The sequence below is a fragment of the Myodes glareolus genome, chromosome 23 (assembly GCF_982192425.1).
Source record: "Myodes glareolus chromosome 23, mMyoGla1.1, whole genome shotgun sequence".
Classification (NCBI taxonomy): Eukaryota; Metazoa; Chordata; class Mammalia; order Rodentia; family Cricetidae; genus Myodes; species Myodes glareolus.
In genome coordinates, this window is record NC_142048.1 from 60,579,518 (window position 1) to 60,598,687 (window position 19,170).

Genomic DNA, 19,170 nt, shown 5'->3' on the forward strand with positions numbered 1-19,170 from the left:
ATCTTTCCATTTTGAAATAGGAGGAAAGATGTAAAATGAAAATCAGAATGTGAAAAGTGGAGCGTGTACATTAATTGTTACCAGTTGATTCCTGTGAGGGCAGACTTGTTTTGTGTAGGCAAGGTAGACTGGATTCCTAAGGCAGAGGGTTGGGTAAAGTCAGATTTTTTTTCCATGATTTCTTTTTCCATGATTGCTCTAACTGAGTATGCTACATAGCAGGCCTTGGGCTGAGCACCTTCATTAGAATCCTTTCAACAACTCTATACATGGTTTATATTAAATTTTCCATGATAGTGGCAGTGTTTTTACAGGATCAGGAATGTTCTGGAATTGATCCATGCCTCTCGATAGTGGAGATAATTTAGAACCCTGTGCCCAAGTTTATCAGTGTGTGACCATGATAAACGTATGTTGACAAAAGCAGGTGGTGCAATCTTCTTTACACCTGGGTTATTGTAAGCTTATGGGAACACAGAGTCAGATGTGTGACTGATCATGGGGGAGATGTCTCTCTCTGTGTCAATATTTAGGTTCTTTTTTTACCACTTTATTTCCAGTATTCAAATAAAAATCCATAACTTCTTACAGAAAATATCAAGGAGAGAAAACGTTCCATTGTTAGTTGTCTTGTTTGCTTTGATCACAGTTTTGAAATTCTCAAGGCGTAGGGCATCCCTTTCTTATCTTCGGATCTTCTTTACATTAACTAGAGTGTACTCATGAGGGTTGGGGGTGTTCATGCTAACTCATTGCTGTACCCCTCATATCTAGACCTGAATCCTTTGTGGTAGGACCTCTTCAAATATTTCCAAGTAAATAAGCAGGCGAATGGAATTTTTCAGTTTTATAGGTGACAATCTCAGCTGTTTACTACCAGTTGCTGCTGTGAGTCTCAGACAAAAGCCACTCTGCTGAAGGCATCTTAATCTCTGTGCCATAAGCAACAGTGAAGGAAGGTGATCACTTGTGTTAGCCTGGGAGTCGGGCAACACACATTCTTATCAATGATGAGAAAAGTTGGAGGCATGGGGCACAGGACAGGGAGGGCCCTGATCTAGGATCAAAACTTGGTGATAAAAAGAGGTGTTAAGCATGTTTTTGAGAACAGAACATTTGCGAAGGAGAAGAACAGCCACCACAGGTGACCTTATCGTTTCTAAAACTGAAACTGTATCTTGATTCACTCAACCTCACTCTTGCTGAGAAGAGAAGCTCACTGGGTTTGATGTATTTTCCTCTCTTTTTCAGGAATGCCGATTGAGAAAGCATCAAAAGGAAGCTGTCTCTACCTGGTCCTCCCACATAGCAACTCGGTCCAGCCCAATAGTCTAGGACGTGCCAGAACTGCTTCTTCCTCTTGAGGGAGGTACTGATGAGAACAGAAAATACAGGTGAGTAATCCTCCCTCTACCAGGATCTCACAGGGCAGAGGCCTCACTGTAATTTCCCAGTGGAACTCACAGGAGGAAATACAAGATACATCCTCAGAAGTTTGTTGCATCTATCCACAGAGATTTAAACTTTTGAGGTCAATCTTGTGTGTTCATACACTCAAATACTCAGTTGATGTGATATGGAAAACATCACATTCCATTTCTATTGTGTATAACGTTGTGCTTTAAGTTTAGATGTATAAACAATTAAGAAGAAAAATACTGTAACATTCATCCATGTCATCTATCTGCCTATCTATCTATCTATCTATCTATCTATCTATCTATCTATCTATCTATCTATCTATCTATCTATCTATCTATCTGTGGAGGGCCGCAACCACGTTCTCCATTGCTTCAAGGGACAAAGGTAGAGATTGACCTCTGTGACCTCAAGGTGTGGTGGTACACGCCTTTAGTCCTGATGCCTGGGAGGCAGAGGCAGATTGACCTCTGTGACCTCAAGGTGTGGTAGTACACGCCTTTGGTCCCAATGCCTGGGAGGCAGAGACAGGCAGATCTCTGTGAGTTCAAGGTGTCGTAGCACACGCCTTTAATCCCAGCGCATGTGCTTGGTAACTCTCTACTGCTGCGTCCCTGCCTACTTCCGAGGCATCATCTGGGATAATGGGCAGCGGACCAATCCAAGAGTGACACGTCAGAAGCGAGGACTGTTTCCTTTATAAGGGCTGGGTTCCCCTCATTCTGGGTCTCCGCCATGTAAGCTTATGCTATCCCTCTCAAGATGCATTAAAGCTTTGCTGCAGAAGGATCCTAAGTGTCCCGCGTCGTTCTTGCTGGCGAGGCCGAGCGCGGGGCATCTATCTATCTATCTATCTACCTACCTACCTATCATCTGTCTATCTATCTACCTATCATCTATCTACCTATCATCTATCTATCTATCTATCTATCTATCTATCTATCTATCTATCTATCTATCTATCTACCTACCTACCTATCTATCGTCTATCATGTGTCATCTATCTGTCATCTATTTACCATCCATTTATCTATTATTGATCTATGATCTACCCACCTATTTATCTTTCATCTATCTTATCATCATCTAATCATTTTAGTTCCAATCTCTGTCTTCCTAAAAACCTATGTAGTCATATGTGCTCCAATAATATTCAGTGACAACTTTTTGACTAATTTTTTCCTCTCTTCAACTCAATGATATAGATAATTGGCAGATGCTGGCCAGACCAATGATGGATGAATGAATAGGTAGTTGATAAATAATACCATGCGTAACTTTCAGAAGGTGAGTTTTCTGTTTTTAAAGCAGCGATTTTCTCATTTCAAAACAGCTTATTCTTATTTTTTGAAAAGCAGTTCGTTTTGAGGTTGCAGATGACTCATTTCCAAGGCTTGGTTTACCTGGTGAGAGTATTAGTAAGCTTGTGTCAGAAGATGTAGGGCCTGAGACAAGATAAGATTTCAGTTTCTAGTTTGCTATATTTTTTGATATAGTTGTAGTTTAGAATTTCGTTTTTTTCTTTTTCTATGTTTCCATTCAATTATTTACACTTCCTTCCCTCCTCCCAATCTCCTCCCACTCCCCCACCCCTCTTTCTCCCTCTCCCATCCTGCTTGAGAGATGGCAGGGAACCCTGTTCTGTGAGAAGTCCAAGGCCCTCCCCACTACATCCAGGTCTAGAAAGCTGTGCATCCATATAGACTAGAGTCCCAAAAAGCCAGAATATGCCGTAAAAACAAGTCCCAGTGCCTTTATCAATGGCTTCTCAGTCAGCCTCCCTTGTCAGCCACAATCAGAGAGTCAGGTTTGATCACATGCTCATTCAGACCCGGTCCAGCTAGATTTGGTGAGCTCCTATTAGAACAGGCATACTGCCTCAGTTGGTGGACCAACCCCTCGCGGTCCTGACTTCCTTGCTCGTCTTCTCCCTCCTTCTGTCTTTCAATTGGGTCTTGGGAGCTCAGTCTGTTGCTCTGATGAGTGTCTCTGTCTCTATCTCCATCTGTCACTGGACGAAGATTCTATGGTGATATTAGAGATAATCATCAGTGTGATAGTGGGGCAAGGCCAGTTCAGGCACCCTCTTCTCTGCTGTCCAAAGACCTAGCTGGGGACATCCCCATGGAAACCTGGGATCTCCTCTACAGCCAAGTCTCTTGCCAATCCTAAAATGAATCCCTTAATGTAGGTATCTTCTTCACTGCTCCTATATCCACCCTTCCTCCATCTCCAGCCTTCTACTCCCATAAGCTGTTGCCAGCCCTTCCCTTCTCCCTTCTCTCTCCCCCTCTCCCCTTTTCCCCAACATCACCCCACCCCTGCCCCCTCCCCCATGCTCACAACTTTTGCCCTGCAGTCTTGCTTGCTTCCAATTTCCAAGAGGATCTATATATATTTTTCTTTGGGTTCACATTGTTATTTGACTTCTCTGGGCTTGTGAACTATAGGCTTAATGACCTTGGTTTATGGCTAAATCCCACAAATGAGTGGGTACATGCCATATTCATCTTTATGGGTCTGGGTTATCTCATTCAGGATAGTGTTTTTTATTGCCATCCATTTGCATGCAAAATTCAAGATGTCATTGTTTTTTACCGCTGAGTAGTACTCTAATGTGTATATATATTTCACACTTTCTTTATCCATTCTTCCATTGAGGGGCATCTAGGTTGTTTCCAGGTTCTGACTATTAAGATTATCATTACATCATTCTCCCTCTTCACTTTACTTCCTTCAAACTTACCCATGCACCTATTTTCTCTCTTTCATATTCATAGGTCTTTTTCCTTCCATTTCTGTCACACACACACATACAACACACACATGCACACACACACACACACACCTCATATTCCTAAGTACTATAATACAATCTCTCCCTATAAAGTTATTTGTATGTGTGTGTGTGTGTGTGTGTGTGTGTGTGTGTGTGTGTGTGTATGTGTGTGTTTAGGGTCATCATCTGACTATATTTGGAAATGTGTAAACTGAAGCTACTTGAGACTTTAGATGATTTAGGAGGGAAAATGATCAGTCCACAGGTTCTGAACTATGATGAAGCAAAGCTCTCCCAGGACTTAAAACGAAACTCCTCACCCTTGAAGGGCCTTATTTCACCCGAGTCTTGACTTACTGTCGCAGGAATTAGGCTGTGTGTTGCAGTAGAACGCGACACATAGTGCACCCTAATTACAGACATAGCTTGTATCACAAAGCCTCATGGAAACGGAATTTAGGACAATGTATTTTAGGGCTAATATAATCTTGAGAGCACAATTCTTCCCCAAAACACAATATAACTCTACGAGCAGTAGCTTTCTATGCCTATTGATGACTTCAGGAATATTTACTAGGTGTCTCAAGTTTACAGGAAGTTTGCAAAGCACTGAAACTGTTTAGTGCGGTGTCGTCTCAGAAGCAATAGAAACAGAAGAAAAAGGAAATGCTTCAACCACATTCATTAAGGAGTTTATTGAGCTGTTCATTTCAACAGCAGGATATAAAAAGAGAAAACAGCCCCTGGAAATAAATATTAAAAGCTCATCTCCGTAGACCTTATCAAGAAAGCAAACCGAGAGCTAACAACCTTTGATACAGCTGGGGAGATGACTCCTCGGCTGGAAACATCCCAAAGAAAACCTCTGCAAGAAAGAAAGCTTTCTCTGAGAAAGAAAAGGAATTTTTTCTCAAAACCTATTAAAAGACTCAGTGTGAAATAATAGAAAAAAATTAAAGGATGCATCATAAAATGATACAGCCTGAGAAACCAGCAGGTTATCACAGAAATGGAAAAAATACTACTCCAGTCACGTTAATAAAATGGGAAGTAAAATTAAACACTATAAATAAGATTTCTTACAGTCTTTAAAAAGAAAATGGTTCTGATAGAATAGTTTTCCGAGGCTTAACTGTTTCAGATAACTCTTCTGTAAATCACATAAGGTCGTTCCAAGTCTCAGGGTAGTTTGGGATCTTGACTTCTGGGTGCTGAGCTGTGTCATGGAGAAGAGCCTGCTTTATACAAAACCTAATCAGGTCCAAAACCTGGTCCTGTTTCCTGTAATGGGCTGCTGTGTAATCCCCATCCTCTTCAGTGTGTGTCTCTTGGCTTGGTCAATGTCTGTGAGCTAGTAGCTGATTACATTGTTCAAGAATTGGTAAGAAAAGATTCGTAATTTACCATTTAAAACCTACAGGCCAGTCAGTCCCTTCTTATAGTTGCACTGAGTTTCTTCTAATTTGGCGGAAGGGTATTGATAAGTACCTCTAACAATTATCAGAGTCAAATAAATGTCTGGGAGACATGCGGCTCAGCATTAAGTTATCAGGGCCACACTGGTATGGAGAGACAAACAATCTTGTTTCACCTTGCTTGAAGCACATGGAATGTATCTAGTATCAGGTAAGTCATAATTAAATTCTCAGGAACTAGTGTATACCAAAATATAATGTAATTACTGTTGAAGATCTGCCATTGCTGTAGTGAATGTTGTATGCTGCTGTTGAGTTGACATTTGCTGAAAATGTGAACAGATGCACACACACACACACACACACACACCATCTCGCAGTTGCATGTTGAGATGGTCTGCTTCTTTCTTGTGTTTGTTGACTTGGTTTGTAGGCACAGCAACATAGTGGCACTGGGATATACTATAGCTTCATCACCCCACATCTCATGCTACATATGGTGCATTCTAGAATTTTCCAAAAGACATTGGTTTCCACACGTGAGTTCTCATTTGGTATACAGCAAACCTCCCCCAGGAAGAAATCGGGGGGAGTTACATAGAAGTCGCATCTGTTCTCTCTCGTTGGTGATGACTCTGGATTCTTATTGACCTAAGATGGTCTTCAGGGTGGCCTGCATTTGCAATCTTAACAAAAGTGGGTCTCTGGCACTTGATGGCCAGCGAGGCTAGCCTACCTGTTGAGTTCGAGACCAGAGAGACACTGTCTCAAAATTAAAAAGTAAATTAAAATAAGAATTGACTATATTACCTAAGAATCAATATCTAAGGTGTCATCTAGACTCCATTCACTGGCTCATTAAACCCTCTCCCCAACACAACACAATGGTAACTATATGTTTTTAAATCAAAAATCTAAACAGAAAAAAAGATCAAAGTGTGGTTAGCTTGGATATTCATTTAACCAAAAGTCAGGGTGTGGTTTGAGGGTGATGGGCTGGTAGGAGGAGAAGGACATTTCCTTCCCTGGGAAGGTGTAACGGAAACATGGCTTCAAGGAACAGAAGGTTGGAAGGCAGGGTGCTTCCATCTCCTCCCTCCATTTCCCTGTTCTTCTTATTAACTTCGTTCTTTTCATCTTAAGTCAGTTTGTAAAACTCCTGTCTCAGACACCCTGCTTCCCTTCCTGTCTCAGGCTCAGTGGATTAGTAGAACCGGAGGTCAGATCTGGGCCACCAGCAGCCACAGGTGGCTCTTGCTTGTAAACAGAAAGCTGAGGTGGTTTTACTGTTTATGTGGAAGTTGGTGAGAAGAGCGAAGGGTGGATTAACGTGAAACCTCTTCTTCCTGGGAAAGATTGGACCCAATCAAGTGGGGCGAACTCTCTACATGCTGTTTCCCACTGCCTGAGAAAAGCACACAGGCCTTCTTTCGCCCCCAGGAGACAGGCCATAAGTCTGTTTTATTAAAGGTAATTAATAAACATGTCACGACGATTGCCTCTCTGATGTTTTTAAAATGGAAACACTGGCGGGTGGGACACACTGGAGGGAGAAAATATCTCTGGTTTTACAAACATATGTAAAAGGGAACGTTGCCTAAGGAGGTGGTGATGGTCTTGAACAAATGGTCCCTTCTAAAACACAAGCAACGTTTTGCGGTTTCCTCTGAAATCCATTTTCTGAATATAAAGCTTCCTGAAAGTGGAGATGACAGGAATCAGGTAAGGGAAGTTAAACGGGGCCTGTCTTTCTGAACTCTGCAGCAGTCTCATTGCCTGAGATCTTCCTAGAAGGAAGGTGCACTCCATGAACTCGACTCAGGGCGTATTGGAGGTTGGTGCTAGGGTGCAGGAGTGCTCACACATCTATTGCTTCCAGCAGTGGGTGGCACATTTCTAGTCAGTTTTCTGCAAATGGAAGGTCACTTTATAAACAGGACACACCTCTCTGAACTTGTTCCTAGTAACGGTATCACAGAAGATGACTCCAAGCACTTACTTCATCTGATTTCTCAGTGCACAGGGAGGTGCAAATCAGCAAGAAAAGAGGGTGCTTCAGGTTCCTCTGTTCCCTGAAGATCACTCTTCACAGAAGATGAAAGAGAAATAGAAGAACGTTCAAACTCCTCTGCTTCCTGAAAGAATTCTGATTCTCCCCATCCAGTGTCGAGACACAGAATTAACTTCAAAAACCTATTCGCGCCCATGAGCCTAGATCCCATGAACTGTGTAGTTGTCCAATACATGTATGAGATGGTGAGTGCACACTGCTGACAGTCATGTTAATGGTAACCCCAGACATTTCTTCATATTGACTATATAAGTAAAGAGAAACTGCCTTAGCATCGGTGAGCACTGGGGAGCATAATACATGTTGAAGTACTAATAGAACGCCGAGCATTTATGTTAGTGAATTAAAAGAAAATAAGAGAAAAACGCAATTATAAATGAATGAATCTGATATATATGAGAAAGCCTGTGGAAACAGAAGAGCCATGATCTCTCAGCCATGATCCCCACATTTGGTGGAAGGTGTGAACTTCAAGGAGGATGTACAAGACTACCCCAGACAGCCTGTCTTAGGATGGCAAGACACTGACAACCAAGCCTGCTGAGATCAAACGACACCCAGGGTGCCAATAAGAAGACCCTTTGTCCAGGTCTGACTTCCTGTGGACAGCAAGTATAAACATCGTTCACTGCCCTCACAAAAGCCCCACTGTCAGTCGGGTCTTTGAGGGCCCTAGGCATGTAGAGAGCCCTGAAAATGAGATGCCCCGGGGGCATTTCATCAAAACATCACACTGATAGCCCCTTCACTCACTTTTCAGTCACAGCGGACTGATTTTATATGTAAACTTATTTCCATGTGAAAAAATGTCATGTGTGGGAGAATGCAGAAGGGAGACAAAGTCCAGCTCTTACAGCAGGGTGTATGGAAACTTTCTTCTCAGATCTGCCACCACCAGTCTCTGTCTCTGGGTCCTCAGGTTACAAAATTCAGTTTTTAAAGAGGACTTGCCTTCAAGGTCTCACACTTCTCACGTTATAGGCAAGACAGGGCTGTCCCTACATCTGCAGTCATTTCAAGGGAGCCAGTAGATAATTACTCAATCAGTAGCTGAGTTCTTAGGCCTCTGTCTTCTCAAAAGGAGACCAGTCCAAGGTCTGGGATCTTTCTCCTTCTCTCAAAGCTAACCTGACCTTTGTGCTCTGCTAATTACTTCTGTCTATTGCTAAATCACTTAGTATATTGACACCTTGGAAACTATCTGGCTTTACTCCCCAGATTTGCTGAAAAAAGTATTCTAGGCCTTCTCAACTCAGCAATCATCATCTCCAAGTTCAACATATTAATAAAAATGACCATTCCTAGGGCAGCAGAGATGGCTCCACAGTTCAAACCATGTTCCACTCTTTGACAGGATCCTGATTTAGTTCCCAGTACCCATGTTGGGGATCTGGTGTGGGAGAATGGTTTGTATCCTGTTAATTATATTTTAAATAAACACGAATTGGCCAGTAGCCAGGCAGGAAGTATAGGGAGGACAACAAGACAGGAAGTAGAGGTGGGTCAATGAGAACTGGAGAATTCTGGGAAAAAGGAAGCCCATTCCTCTGCAGTCCTATTCCTGCCACAGAAGAAGCAAGATGTGACTGCCTCGCTGAAAAAGGTACTGAGCCATGTGGCTAACATAGACAAGCATAACGGGCTAATATAAGTTAGAAGAGTTAATAAGAAGCCTGAGCTAATGGGCCAATCAGTTTATAACTAATGTAGACCTCTGTGTGATTTCTTTGAGAATTAACAATTGTGGGAACTGGGCAGGACAGAAACTGGGAACCAGGAAGGATAGAAACTCAGACAACAGGGATGTCATAATTAAGTCTAGCACCAGGTTATCTGTTCCCTCCTCAGGCCTCAGGCATTGCACTCATGTTCACATCACACACACACACACACACACACACACACACACACACACACACACACACACATTTTTTGGAGAAGCAATAAGTGAAATCAGGTACCCAAATTCTTAGATGTTCGGGAAGTCAGATGAAAGACAGCAAAAGAACACAAGTAAGTTAGGAAATGCTGTTTGAGGGTAAATTGTATGCTTTCATTTGTAGTAGTGGGACACCAACTTCCCTGAATTGATACTTCTATAAATTCCAGATGAGATCTATAAGCTAGATTTGAGCTTCTCCCTCCTGCAGCCAGCTTTAATTGGATTCTTCGAGCACTCTATAAAAGTATTCATGGGTCATTATCAAGAAGTGGGACAGTCATCATATCTAGTCCTTTTAAATTCTCTGTCTTCTCCCCTCTACACAAGGGATGTCTCCTGTGTTCCACCGGGTAGACAAAGTAAGAAAGAACCTCCCTGCAAAGTCTGTGCACCTGTCTGGGTCTCACAACAGTGTTCCTCAGAATTTGATGATGATTTAAATATTCATTGCTGCACATTTGACTTAGCCTAAATCTTTATGCATTGTATTGATCTGAATGACTATAAATAATGATGAGGATTGATTGTATCACAAAGGTCAGCTGTGAACTTTCTGATTTAGTAACTTAAATAATGTTCTTAATTCTTGAACATTTAATTTATATAAGAGGATTTATTATAGTGGCTGACTTAAATATCTTCTTTTTTTACAATACATTGACTAAAGTCATAACATTTAGGATACAAAGTACACTGAAGAAATATTTTCTTGACTCATATGTGTGACTCCAGATAGTTTTTTTCTTCTGCTACATTCTAAGAATCGAAACCCTATTTTGGCAGTTAGTAGAGGCATTCCTATTGTTTGTCCTCACTTTTCCAATACCCCACATGAACTAAATTCTGGACTTTCTCTTATTCTTTTTCTGAGAACAGGTTAACAAATCATGAAGAGCAAACGTAATTTTGGATGCTACTTGCTCATGTGCTTATAGGAAGATGTCTGACATCTCGCCAAAGATTGTCTGCATTTAGAAAAACAGGCATATTACAAGGCCAAAGTAGTTGTTTTAGAAATAGTACAATGTCAGAAAAGCCAGGGCAGTGGGAAATATAAAATTATACCACAAGCACTTGCAGTCTTTCTTGCTTAGGACCCCTTCCACGTGGAACTGAGAACACAGTAATTTCTGCATGAAAATGTGTTCTCGCATCACCTACACATGTATTTGAAATCATCTGTCGCTCAAGAGTTACTCAACCTTTTACATCTCTCAACCATAATATTTTCCATTCCTGTTTTAAAATATTTTGTCATCAAGGGAGCATGAAAAGATGTATGCCGGGATGAATTAGAGTTGAAGTCAACAGTGTAAGCTCAGAGTTAGCGTAATACAGATTCAGTCTGCCATGATTACTTCCCCTAAAAAGTGAGGCAAAATTCCCCATATCATAGCCGTCTCTTGCTTGTGGTGACTTCCTCCCAGAATACATCACGGGATGGGCTGAAAAGAGAACAAATCTGTAATCAATGACGCAGACAAATGTCTTGAGCGAGTGATGGAGGACAAAACCAGCTCACAAATCATGTGGTTATCATGTGCTCTACAAACACATAGCCTCAGTCTAATCAGGGAAAAACTAATTACAAGACTTTCTTTCATGTATAGACCATTGCTGAATGAAAACAAAAGGGAGAGAAAGTCATCTCGTGTCTGATGGGAGAAGTTAAAGAAAGTCTGGTCAAGCACTTGAGGAGAAGGCCTGGGGGAGCCTCTTGGATCCCAGAATACATCAAAGGACATCAGGTAAAAGCTGAAACAGTCTGTATAAACCACAGACTTCAAGTTAAAAAATGATAATTGTTCACTGTAGGAAGTCGACTGTATCAATAGTGCATATTAATAACTGGGAAAAATTAGGAGTGGGATTTAAGATAGCCCCACATCTCGCCTGCTATTTCTTTGTAAATCTTACTTTTCTTCTAAGTGACAGGTACTTAGAATGTTATAACAATAGCCTTGAAAGTGCTGTAATGTTAACATAGCATTCTACTATATTCTAAGTCATTAACAGAATCCTGAAGGAAAAACCAAAGCTTACCTTTACTCATAGTTTTAATCTTAGAAGTTTAGAAGAGAATTTTAAATATTATTTATTTTGTGTTGTAAGGAGGCTGCTTGTTGGTTCCCAGCTGCTCAGCCTCGAAATAATCACACAGAAACTCTATTATTTAAAACACTGCTTGGCCCATTAGTTCTAGCTTCTTATTGGCTAACACATCTTAATTTAAACGATTTCTAGTAATTTGTGTATCGCCGTGTGGCTGTGGCTTACTGAGTAAAGTTCCCAGAGTCTGTCTCTGTAGCGGGGACTACATAGCTTCTCCCTAATTCCTCCTTCTTTCTCCCAGCTTTCAGTTTAGTTTTCCCTGCCTACCTCTATTCCCTGCACAGGCCCAAGACAGTTTCTTTATTAACCAACGGTATTCACAGCATACAGAGGGGAATCCCATATCAACTTTGTATCTACTTATTTAATATAATAATGTAATGTAATGTTCTGGGTAGGGATGAAAAAGACTACCCCTCTACTTGATAATTGCATCTCATTTTCAATTATGTGTTTGGAATCATATTTTTTTCATTTGTCCTTCATCTTTGGTTCCTTGATTATTTTTTCCCCAAACCTTTAAAGCTACAATCTCAAATTTTCGATGGCAATACAAAATGATTTTAGCGTCAACAGTCAGACGTGGATTATAATTTTGTTTTATACACAGAAAGACAATTTAGTGATCTGAATTACATCAGCTAGCTTTTCAGGTTGGGCATGATCATCTCCGTGGGACTGAGGTATAACTGAGTGATGGAAAGTTTCTTCCTAGATTACACTACTTCACCAACACTCATGTGCACTGACAATGTAAATGTTGCTTTCCATAGAGACAAATAAAATGTTTTTAATAAACTGGAATCATTATGAACACATTTCAGGATCCTATTCCCTAGTTCACATTTTTATATTATAAATGTATTTACAGAATTGTTTTAGTTTAGATGAAAGAGAACATGTAAGAGCCTATTTAAAGACAATATAAATTCAAGTTGTCCATATCAAGCTAAAGTATTTAGATTCTTTCCTTGGTGTTATTTTTCACACACATACTTATACTTGCTGATGATTCTTAGGTGCCAAAATCTGGTGGCAGCTTCAGATTCAATTGCCCAAAGGCACATTTGTAGACAACTATTTATGACCGTTGCCCTGGAATTTCCACAGAAGAGCACATTCCTTCACCTTTCTACTGAGAACAGCCCATTTTCATTTCACTGTTCCTGATTCCTTTCTGTCATTTTAGAGGTCCTAAGTCCTCGCCAATTTGATGACATCATCTTTTGTCTTGCTTGTCTTTTGAAAGTTCACCCTGTATCAGTTACTTTCCCTATTGTGTTACAAAATGCCTTACAAGAAGCTACTTAAGGATAGAAGGGATTATTCCAGTTCGTAGCTCTAGGGTACGGTTATTGTGGTGGAGCAGTGAAGGCAGGAGGAAGCCGAGGCAGCTGGTCACATTGAGTCAGGAGGCAGAAATGTGTGAAAGCTGTGTTGACTTCTTGTTATTCAATTTCATACCATGCTCTATGGACTATTCCTGTCCACTTCCCATCTCACAGACAGGCCCAGGGGTTTTTCTTCTAAATTACTCTAGGTCTAATCAGGTTGATAAGATTAGCAGTCAGAATCTCCATTTTGTTTTCTGTTACTATAGTGATATTTCATTTGTATTTTAATAAATAAAGCTTACCTGAAGTTTAAAGAGTAAAACAGCCACATTGATCATCCTTACAGACCAGGCAGTGGTTGTACACACCTTTAATCCCAGTAGCCACGCTAGTTTGCTATAGAAACTGGGTGGTAGTGGTGCACGCCTTTAGTCCCAGCACTAGAAAGAATTAAAAACAGGAGGAGACAATTCTCACAGTCTCATTCTGAGATTCTGGAGGCAGGATCACCATTTTAGGCTGAGGTGGACTGAGTGGCTGACTGTCTTGCTTTTCAGAGGGTTTTTATTAATCGTGCTCCATGTTCCTCTTTGCAGTCTCAGGCCACATTAACTGGAAACCTAATTGCAATAGTATTGAGGTAGGGCAGGACATGAATGGCGCTATGTGCTTAGATACTGATGAATCATGTACCAAGTGCTAATTCCCTGGATATCCTTTGTAAGGTGAGCCAGGTAGTGAATCTGTGGCGTATGAATAAACCCTCAGTGTTTAAATTGTTCCCTCATCTATAGATAAGTCAACGAAACATGGTAAAAATGGGTCAAGTACCCAAGAGGTTAAATTTACAGTAAATGATGACAAAAGTTTGGCAAGCTAGATTTATTGGTATTGTCTTCTCAAGGAAGACCCTGATGTGTGTTAAGTTTTATGTCGCCACCTTGGTATTTGTAGATTCACAGCCTGGCGGACAGTAGGGTGACTGACAGACAAATCAGCGGTTATGTAATTGGCAGCAGGTGTAAGAAAAATGCTGATATCACAACTGCTTCAACTCAGGGGTGAACGTAGGTGCAGGGAGACGGGAAGAAGGGGAGGAAGGTGCACACCAAAGAAGTAGAGGTAAAAGAGACCATGAAACAAGTTCACATACAGAACGAAAGAGAGCTCATTGGGAGCTGAATTTTAAATGTCTTTCATGGATTTCTGAATTTGATCCTGAGCCCTAGCTAGTAGAGTTGATTTGGAAGATTTTGAAAACTTCCAGGTCAGTGCTTGACTATCGAAACTGGGTCACAGGAGACCAGTCCTGAGTGTCCACTTATGGATTTGATTTACGATCTCTGATTCCTGATCCACCAATATGTGGAACAGGCTATGCCCCAAGTCCCTGTGCCATAGACAAAGTACTAGTCTGGCCTCATCCCTTTCCTGGCCTGTGCACTGATATCCTGACACCTTGGGCATAAATGTCACACTGCCCCCAGGCTCCTTCTGCTAGGTAATTTGTGTTAGCAATGAGAAACGTGATGAGTCAGGTATATACATCAAAGATAGGTGCTACTGCGTAGATCGGTCACAGAATCTACGTGACTCATGCAATAGAACTTAATTCTCACTATTTCCTGGCCAGCATGGCTTCAGACTCATGGGGAGGACTCTGTTCTTTGCCAGCCCCCGAGGAACTGAGCCGATCGGGAGCTTCCACCTTTAACCTATGCTGGGGATTATTATTTTCAGGTGTTTGACTTTTGTTTATGCTGGATTTGTTTAACTCTGTTAAGCTGTGATACTGTGCCTGTCTAAAACACCTGATGGTCCTAATAAAGAGATGAACAGCCAATAGCCAGGCAAGAGCAAGGATAGGTGAGGCTGGCAGGCAGGCAGAGAGAGAGAGAACTAGAAGGAGAACTCTGAGAGGAGGAGAAGGAGGAACCTAAGAACATGGAGAGGGGAATATCCGGGGCCAGTCACCCAGCTACACAGCAAGCCAGGGAGAAAGAAGATAAGGAAAATACAAAGAAGTTAGAAAGATAAAAACCCAGAGGGAAGTGGGGCAGTGGTGGTGCACACCTTTAATCTCAGCACTTCTGAGGCAGAGGCAGGTGGATCTCTGTGAGTTCAAGGTCAGCCTGGTCTACAAGAGCTAGTTCCAGGACAGACTCCAAAGCTACAGATAAACCCTGTCTTAAAAACCAATAAATAAATGAATAAATATAAATAAATAAAATATAAATAAATAAGAAAGAAAAACCCAGAGGTCAAAAGAAAATGGGATATTTAAGAAAAGTTGGCAAGTAAGCCAAGCTAAGGTCAAGCATTCATAACTAAGAATAAGCCTCTGCGTATGATTTATTTGGGAGCTGGGTGGTAGGCCCCTCAAAAAGGAAGCCAAAAGAGTGAAATATCACACAACAAATTTATTAGATTCCAGAGAAGATTCCATCCAAAGAACCAAACACTGTGGATGGGCCTAACTGACTCCATTAGCGGAGTCAGGCTGAGAAAGCCACACACACGCGTCTGTCCTCATTTCTTTAAATACCTCGCAGTGTTCTAGCCACTGAAAATGATGGCATCTATGACCTGCTTCTCCTCCCAGGAGGAATGAAGGAAGGAGATCAGATGCGGCCACAGTCAGCGTGTTTTTACCCTCCAGATGCAGCAAGTTACAAACAAAAATTTGGCTAATGTAAGTTTGTTTTTTCCTTTCCTTTTAAAACCATTTGCAGCCATCTGGATGATGAATAGTTAAAGGACTGATGACTCAGGATGTGGGCCCTGCTGTTGTCATCAGATGCTCCACGGCACACTCCGTCAACTGGAAGCTCATTCTCAACTCCATCTGACTAAAATAACCACCTATAAAAAGATCTCGGAATTCCCACAAGTGTAGATACTTCAGAACCTTTATTTAGTCTCTGTAGAGTGGAAAACTGTTTGGAAGATCCTGAAACCTGATGGATCCAACCCTCTGCATAGAAAGTGCAATTAAAACAAACAAATGAGAAAAATAACCTCGAGAAAGGAACCAACAACAAGCCCTCATAAAAATAGACTCTGGGAAATTCAGATGACCACGCAACATTTCATGACCTCATTATCATAGATGAGACACAGCTCCCAAGGATGAGCAATCTCTTGTATTAACCACACAGGCCTGAGGACAGGAGTCAGTCCTCAGCCACTATGAGCCTTAACTTCTTAGTGACCCCAGTGCTTGACTTCCTCTGCCACTTTTTCTCCCTACTTGGCCCTTAAGCATTGAACACTCTTCTTCCAAACATTTGAATCCATCAATCCTTCTTCTTTTTACCCAGCTGTATCCTCACGGAGGTTTCCCTGTTCCTTTTTTTATGAGTTGTCATCTCAGACCTCTGGCCAACACTTGAAACTAAACATGTTCAATCTCAGGGCATCATTTAGCCGTCAGTAAGCATTTTCTTTATCAATACAGCTATGCCGTGATTGCCTGCAAGGGGCACTTGTGCACTCCCAGCTCTCAGACTCTGAGATGTTATGATGCTTTCTTTCCTATAATTGATCACCAGATAAGTTCAGATATAGATAATTTCATTTCTGTCATAACTCTCATGTTTACTTTTACTATTTTGTTATCTGCCTTATCATTTTCTATCGGGACAAGTGTTATTGTGTCTTGAATGAAACACTTACCTTTACATTTAATTCCTGTCTATAGTTTATATTTAAAACAGTAACTTGAATTATAGATGTGATAGTATTACCTCATTCAAAGTTACTCAAAAGTAGCTTCATTATTCTAATGGTATAAAAATGAAATTATCTTAATATAGCATTAACATACTATTAAAATTTTGTCTGACAGGCTTTATCTTACTTGATAATTTTTATATTTCCCTGTCTAATTCTTAAATTATAGGGCTTTTGAAGTCTATTAAGTTCCTTGATTATGGTGTGTATTTCTATTTAGAGAACACATATCTGAAATGAATACACAATTTATAGGAACAAGCATAAATTGTGTATATAGTTCTTCATAGTTCAAATTCATAGCTATTTTCAGTCCTTCATGTTCCTCTTATTTTTATGTAGTGAATTCAGTATTATTCCAGTCTAATTTCTTTTTTTATTCTTATGATTGCTCTTCAATTCTGGTCATGTTATAGTAATACTGAAAGAAGGTGCAATCTGGTCTTGTTTGTTGGAACACTGCTGTCCCTGGATATACCATTAGAGGTCCCTTTGTTTTCTCTGGTCCTTTGACCATTGTCTGAGGCTCCATAAAACCATATGAAATAAAGAAGTGGCCATATTGTCATCCGAATCACCTATCCCTATTTATTGCAAGCCTGTGGCTTCGCTGTGCTAATAAGGTGTTTTTCCTGAGGATGTGAAAGCATGGTATGCTCTTCAGGCACCCTGTAGGGAACCTGTGCACTCTATAGGGTCATCTTAGACTACAGGTGTCTTTACACCACGCAGTACTCTAGACGGCATGTCTTGTTTCCCAGAGAGTTCTGCAAGATTGTTACTTTTCTCTTTCCATGTTCTAGTGGATGATGGGATAGTTATTTTCTATTTCATACTCATAGCCTCATTTGGACTTTCACATCTTAACTCTTGACACACTTTTCTAGAAAAATGATGTCGGAAGCGGAAAGAGAAGTGGACGGTAAGACTCAACAGCTACTCTCAGTATCAGTTTCGTGCTGTTCTATTTCCTAACCTGAGTGAGTACCTGGCTCTTTCTCAGCTCAGAGAAGTTATGTTGACTTATTTCATCTTATCCAGTGTAGACTAAATCACAAACACATCCCTGGATGGCCTAAACAACAAAGGTTCATTTCTCACAGTTCCAGAAGTTCAAAACCAAGATGCCGGGATGAACAACTTCTGGTGAAGTCACTCCTGATTTTCGGTATCCTCACACAGGAGGAACAGGGAAACAGGTCTTTGTTGTCTCCTTCTCTCATACGGCCACCATCCACCATCTCATCCTAGGGCTTCACCCTCTGAATCTCATGTATACCATGACTCATGGGACACCAGGAATCTATTTTTGAATGTTTCCATGTGAGTTTGGAAAGTAAAATCATTTAGTCTATAGTAGATATTCTTTTCTAACTAAGCCAGAAATCCATTCTTAGATCCTGATTTTGAAGTTTCATTTCAAACTCTTCTGGAGATGCAGTTTTGTAGATGTTAGGGAAAATGAAGTGATGGATCAGAAGACAGAGCCAATGTTGTAAGCAATAAAAACAAGATCAATCTTTGGGGGCTGGAGAAATGGTTTAGCTGTATATTGCTTATTATTCTTGCAGAGGACCCAGGTTTGGTCTCAAGTATCCGTGTGGTGACTCACAACCAGCTGTGACTACAATCTTAGCGGATGTGATGGCCTCTTCTGTCTTCCTCAGGCGCTTGAATGCATAAGCTCAGACAGGCATAAACACACACACGCACACACACACACACACACACACACACACACAATTAATGGGTCTTTATTTTTTTATACATTAGCATTACTAAATCATCATCTAAGGAAGGGCAGAATATCCCCCATGCTAATATGTAGATGTAGACATGTGGTCTCTAATGCCCTCTTAGAAATAGAATTAAGCATCTAGAAATTTGCACAATAAAGTGATCTGAGAAAAACATACCTTTCTATAGACTGGTATTTCTCACCATGTGAGATATAGGAATAATAAAAGCTAAGGCGATTTAGGACTAGCTCAGGATTCTATTTTTATTTGATAAATAAAGAAGTCACTAAAATATTATGTCTTAAACATGGGTAGGCATTTGTCATTTAGTTTCATTCACATACAAATGTTCACAACCTATCAGAAGGTGCTGAAATCTTTATCGTTTGGGTATAAAATGAAAGCTTTCAAAGAGTTATTTTTCTCAGCACCAGATATTAAAGTCTTAAGTGGCCAATTCTAAAAATACTTGAACATGGCTTACTGTTTTACAAATACTTTATATAACATGTAGAAAATGACATTTATTTGCTCCCTGGTTATTTTTCCTTATCACTCTGAAGAGTGTAGCCCAGGAAGGGAAGTAAAGGATTGTACTTGAAACATAAAAGGGCTACAAATAATTAA